Source organism: Macrobrachium nipponense, chromosome 29, assembly GCF_015104395.2.
Source record: "Macrobrachium nipponense isolate FS-2020 chromosome 29, ASM1510439v2, whole genome shotgun sequence".
Classification (NCBI taxonomy): Eukaryota; Metazoa; Arthropoda; class Malacostraca; order Decapoda; family Palaemonidae; genus Macrobrachium; species Macrobrachium nipponense.
Window position 1 is genome coordinate 1,124,480 of NC_061092.1, and position 6,000 is coordinate 1,130,479.

Consider the following 6,000-nt stretch of genomic DNA (forward strand, 5'->3'; position numbering starts at 1 on the left):
GTATGAACAAACTTTATTGTATCATAACAATATCATTTTGTTCATGAAACTTACCTGACAGATATATATATAGCTGAATCCCACCATTGGAGGTGGGAAGGGACAGAATAGAAGGATTTTAGGAAACAAATTACATCCAGATGATTGACATCTTGGTTCCTTACCTGTTAGCATAGCTGACTTCGTGATTACTGTCACCCAAGTCTGCTTCTGCTTTACTAGTCTCCAGCAAGGTAGTGACCTATATAGTTGGTGAGTTCTAGATGACCTGTCAACGGGAGCGTGACCACAATGTGACTAGACCATATTGACCATACTATGGGGGCAACGAAGCTAAAAACCACCACCTGACCTAACCTATCAAAGTTAGTCCCATAACTTCTAGGCTAAAGAAAGGGAAAACGCCTCAAGCGACCGAGCCTTCAACCGTAAAACAATACAATAAAATTAAAAGCACACCTATCCCTTTTCTATAGGATAGGATTCGTGCTGCTTCCTGCCCCCAATAATATTTCTGCGGATATGTATGGTCCTAGCAACTTGCAGATCTCATATGTCGTCTTCACATCCTGCCGGGAGTGTGAAGCGAACACAGAGTTGCTTCACCCAAACGTGGCACTCAGGATGTTACCGAGTGTCATGCTCTGTTGAAATGCTTCCGAGGCCGCGCCCTCACCTCGTGAGCATTCGGTTTAAAAGATTTCAAATCTTTGTTCAAACATAATAAATGAGCCTCTTTAAAAGAACTCCTTAACCATAACGCCGGGGCGTTCTTCGACATGGGCAAGTCTGGTCTTTTTACGGAACACCGCAGATTGTCCGAATGACCTCGACTTTCTTTAGTTTTATCAAGATAAAACTTGAGAGCCCCAACAGGGCACAGGACTCTCTGTGGCTCTTGTCCAATAATTTGTGCCATCCCCTTGATCTCCAGGCCTCTGGGCCAAGGGTTAGACGGGTTTTCGTTCTTAGCCAGAACGGAAGGCTTAGAGGACACACCGAATTATGTCCTCTAAAGCCAAAACCTCTGATGATGGCTAAAACCTCACTAACCCTCTTTGCCGTAGCTAGAGTGGTTAGAAAATTAGCCTTTCTGGTCACGTGTATTAAGTTTACAGAAAGGAGAGGTTCGAAATGCTTTGACATCAGGAACTTCAGACTACGTCTAAGTTCCATGCCGGAAGCTTCGATCTAGACCATTTCAAGATTTCCACAGACCTCAAAGATCGTGAAGGGCTTTGTTGTTTGACAGATCCGAATCTCTGAGCCTAGAGGCCGTCAACAACATATTTCCGTATTCTACAATAGTTGGGACTGCTAGCTTATCCCATACTTCAGACGGAAAGGGAAGACGGTAAAGTAATTCACAGAGGTCGAGGTGGAAAAACAGTCATTCTTCCTGCACTATCTCCAGAAACGGTCCACTTCGATTGGTACACTGCAAAATATGCAGCACTGCTTTGCTTTGGCAATGAGACTTGCAATTAATCTTGAAGATCCTCTCGCTTCTCGACAGTCTGAACGCATTCAGACTCAGAGCGGAGAGGTTTTTAGGTACCTCTTGAAGTGAACCTGTTAGAGTAGACCGATTCTCTCGGGAAGGGTCCTTGGAAAGTGCTCTCTGAAGGACGTGACCTCTGTGAATCCAGCCTCTCGAAGGCCAACATGGGGTGATCAGCGTCTTTCTCGCTCCCTCTGACGCCAGCGATTATCTTATTATGTTTCCTAAGCTTTTGAATAGGGGAAAAGAGACTAACCAACTATCCCCATTCCATACTATAGGATAGCGTCTATTGCTACCGCTCTTGGATCGAGAATAAGGGAGCAATGTAAAGGAAGCTTCTTCGTCTTCAATATTGCGAAGAAATCTACGAAAGGACGTCCCCAAAGTCTCCACAACTCTCGACATACATATGAGAGAGCTGCGGAATAATCTGAAATGATTTGGACCACTCGACCAAAATCTCACTCTTCGAGGAACTGGAGCGCCAACCAAATTGCTTCCAATTCTTTTAGATTATGTGCCAGGACCTCTGTACCTCTGTCCGGATGCCTGGCACCCTCTCGGTATTACCTGAGGTGATCCTCAACCCATTGAGAGATGTTTAGAATTATTTCTAGATCTTTGATGTTATTTCAGTTCTCCTGTAGGAAAAAATGTAAAGGTCTGAATTGCAGTCTATTTAGGGAAACAAGCTTCTCCAGCGAGGAAATGGTCCCCAGCAGACTCATCCATTCCCTCACTAAGCATGCTTCCTTCCCTAATAAGGCTGCGCTTTGCATAAGCAGGAGAGCATTATTATAGTGCTATGTTGCGTTAGACTCGTACAGAATTCTGTTACAGTGCGGTAACCAGCACCGAACAGGTCTAAGAGATATCGCTGTTGAAAATTTCTTAGTAAAATCCCCTCAACCTGAGGCTAAAGTCCATGATTGTAGGGCAGAGATACAGTTCGTCAATCAATCCCGCGGGAGAGAGACGTAACCGATCACGCATAACAGCGAGCTAGCTGATACTGAGTTGGTGTAGTTACAGCAGCTTACGTTCACCTTCTCGCAGTATTATGCCGAGTTGCCAGCTACTCTATTCTATGAAGGAATAGATTTTTCATTATTTGAACAGAAACTCTCAAGTTGGCATATTTAAGAGAAACAGAATTCGCTAAATACAGAAGCTGATTTTGTGTTGTCGTAACACTACGCTTAATTAACCAAATGTTAAATCGGAAACTCCTGGAAAGTTGCCGGGAGTACCGATTAAATATACTGCGTCATCCACAATGACAGCAGCCTTCTATCGTCGTCTCGCACTATTCTGCCTGAGTTACCAGCTACTCTATTCTACGAAGGAATGAATAGGTTTGTTACTATTATCGATCAGAAGGAAATTCTCAAGCAGGCATATTTAAGCGAAACATAATTCGCTAGATGCAGAAGCTGAGTTGGTGTTGTTGTAACAATACCTTTCTGGGCTCAGCTCGTGTCGCTGCGCGAAATATCCTTTAATCTATTATTTCTAGGGTAAATGTACTAACACATACCAGAAGAAATAAACAAAATAAAGAAAAAGGTCAGTATAACGACTCGCTCACCCTCCAAGAGGGTGTCGGTTATGAACACTAGGCGAGTGAGACCACTACCACGAGCCAAATAACCAATAGAAATCTCCCACAACAAAAAACCCTCCATGAGGGGAGGGAGCGAACCCACAGAGTGAGCAGCTCTTATACTACTAACTCATCCCATGCTTAGCGACGGCTGCGCCTCGTGGTGGCCATCCTTTCAAGTTAGCGCACACCGAGGTCGGGTTGTGATATTTTTCTCTCTGGTGTTTTTTGTGCCCTTTCGTTGGATTTTATCTATAATGGAGCGTGAAGCTATTGCAGCAGCTAAGTTAAGTACTCAGGTAATTAGATTTAGTTGATTCTTTTCGGCCTCAGTCAGTTTGCCGTTTTTTAGGTATTTAAATACGTACTTGGGGGCGGAAGCATGGCAGCATGGTTCTGCCGCTGTGGTGGGTTCGTTCTCGGTCTCCCATACCTAGAACATCCCCATATATATACGCTCTATTTTAATTATCCGATTTTACTTAGGGTACTGTCTACTCAGGTTTAGGTTTGCATGCATGCTCTTTTTACCTTATGTAGGCTTCTTTTTCCAGACCCTAGTCCCACCCGGCTACTTAGTATCGGCCTCTTACTAGCTTTGAGTTGGTAGACTTTCCTTCGTTAGTCCGTACACTCCTGGATTTTTTCTCCTACTTTATTGTTTTCTTTCTTTTTATTTTATTTATTCTATGTATTTTGTTATGGATAGGTTAGTTAGGCGTCTGGCTTAGCCTAGGTCCTGGCTCATCGAGCCTATGCTACCGCATCATCATTCGGTTGCTTCCTATAGGCATCTCTCTGAGCAGTCCGGTTTTGGCCCCGTGGGTCTCCATGCTACCGCTTTTCAGTTTCAGTGCTTCCCGATAGCATCTCTCTGATCAGTTGGTTGGTCCTAGGCTTATTTGTCTTATGTTAGTCTTAACCGTCTCGTGGTCACTACGCGATCACGAGACAGCCAGACGCCTGCCCAGTCCCCTTCCCCCGCCCCCCTCCTCTCGCTCATTCCATTGAGTCTGGGGGAGGGTGGGTGGGGTCGGTCTGTCCTCGCTCGCGGGTCCACATACCCGAGCATGCCTCCCTCTCCCCCCCCTCAGGCGGAGGGGCCAGAGAGACGGGACAGAACCCAGACTGGAACGCGATCTCTCCGGCTCATCGGGGTGGGGCCCGGCCCGGTGGTAAAACGGTGTGGAGGGTACTGGCCTTTCCCCCCCATCCGTTGCTTCCTGGTCGCTCGGTTCGCTCAGCCTGTATGTCTCCTCGCTCTTCCCGACCTTACTTGGACTCCTTTGGACCTTGGTCGGGGGGGAGTCCTAGCATCCAGCGGGAAGTTGTTAGTCCATCCCAGTAGAATGGACGACCGGAACATACAGTAGGTCCTACTAACCTTTACCGTACCGCCTGAGTTACTACACTCCGCACGCACTGGACTCGTTCCGGTTCGTTGAGTTTTAGGTTTTTTAAGTGTTATTAGATTAACTATAAGTTTATCTTAAGTACCTTAAACTTCCCCCCCACCCTTTTTTACATGTCTTCACCGGAACCCTCCGGGATTATAGCCTATTCAGGCAATGCAGGCGGGGGGGTTATGCCCCAAATTTTTTCCGAGCTCCGGCATGCAACGGAGTTCTTCTGTCCTTTAGCCTGTAAGTGTTATTCTTAAATACTCAGGTGTCTTCCCACCTTGGTTACAGGCCACCAAACTGTGAGCATCCGGATGCGCCGCCACACTTCAGGACCCATGTGACACGAAGTTTGCCGAGTCCCATGCTCCATGCGCGACTCTGCACGGGGACATCCAGTCTTGGTACCATGAGAACGTGTACCCATATGTTACGATCTTGGTGAGCCAGCTGTTAGAAGGGGTGAGTATTCCATCTCCGGTAGCGCTCCGCTTCTGTTTTAGTGCTTAAGTTTTCATCAGCATTTTAACTTTAAGCATCTAAGTTTAAGTTATTTATTTTTAAGTTTAGTTTTAAGTGATTCTAAATCATAATCTTCGCCTCTCTTTCCAGCGCCGGCAGTGAAAGATACCGCGCTGGCAACCCTGCGGGCCTGTCGGGTGGTGGTGGTTTTTTTTTGGGAAAAAGGCGCCGCCAAGGGTATGCCTACATCTGGAGAAGCGGTTGGCGCTGTTTAATCTTCCCCGGAGGCAAGGCGACAGATACGGTCGACCCAGTAGAGGTTCGGCCCCTACTATCGCCTTCCATCCAACAAACAGCTGGCTGCCTCATTAACCGACCAAGACCAGGATATCTCCACGGACGTCGCGACTTTAGATATTAATGTGGAACCTATGGTAGGTGTAGGGACGACCTGTTGGTCGAGGTAGGTATGGTGGGACACCCCAAGGGTCACCCTTGGGTGTGACTGTTTTCTTCTACTCCTGCAACCTCTCCATCCTTCCAAGCTGGTTTACAGGCGATGAATTATACTCCTCCTGACGCTTCGGTTAGACCTAAGGTCAAGGGTCAAGCGGGAAATCCTTGACTAAGACGTCGTCGTCTTCTTAAAGAAATCGACGCTTCGGCGTCTTCCTCCTCACGTAAGTCTCGGCGGCTGGCAATCCCGGAGCAGACAGGTCTAAAGCTTCTGCTCCCGGCTGCTCTAAGTCCTCGAGGAGTAAATCCTCTAGAGAGAGATCTCGCACCCCGGCAGAGTCACCAGTTCCGTACCACCCTTAAGTTCCGTCAGACTTCCCCTCCATCCTCCGCAGCAGCTCCGGGCCTTGGACGCCAATGCTGGTCTGTTGCAACAGGTGGGGCGACCTGGTTGGGTCCTTAAAGAGTAGCATGGAACAGATGATCTCTCGTCTGTCGGATAGGATTACTTCTTCCCAGGACTCCATTATAGCCGCCGACTGAAAGAAGCCCCTCTAGCCTCTCCTTCACTTTCC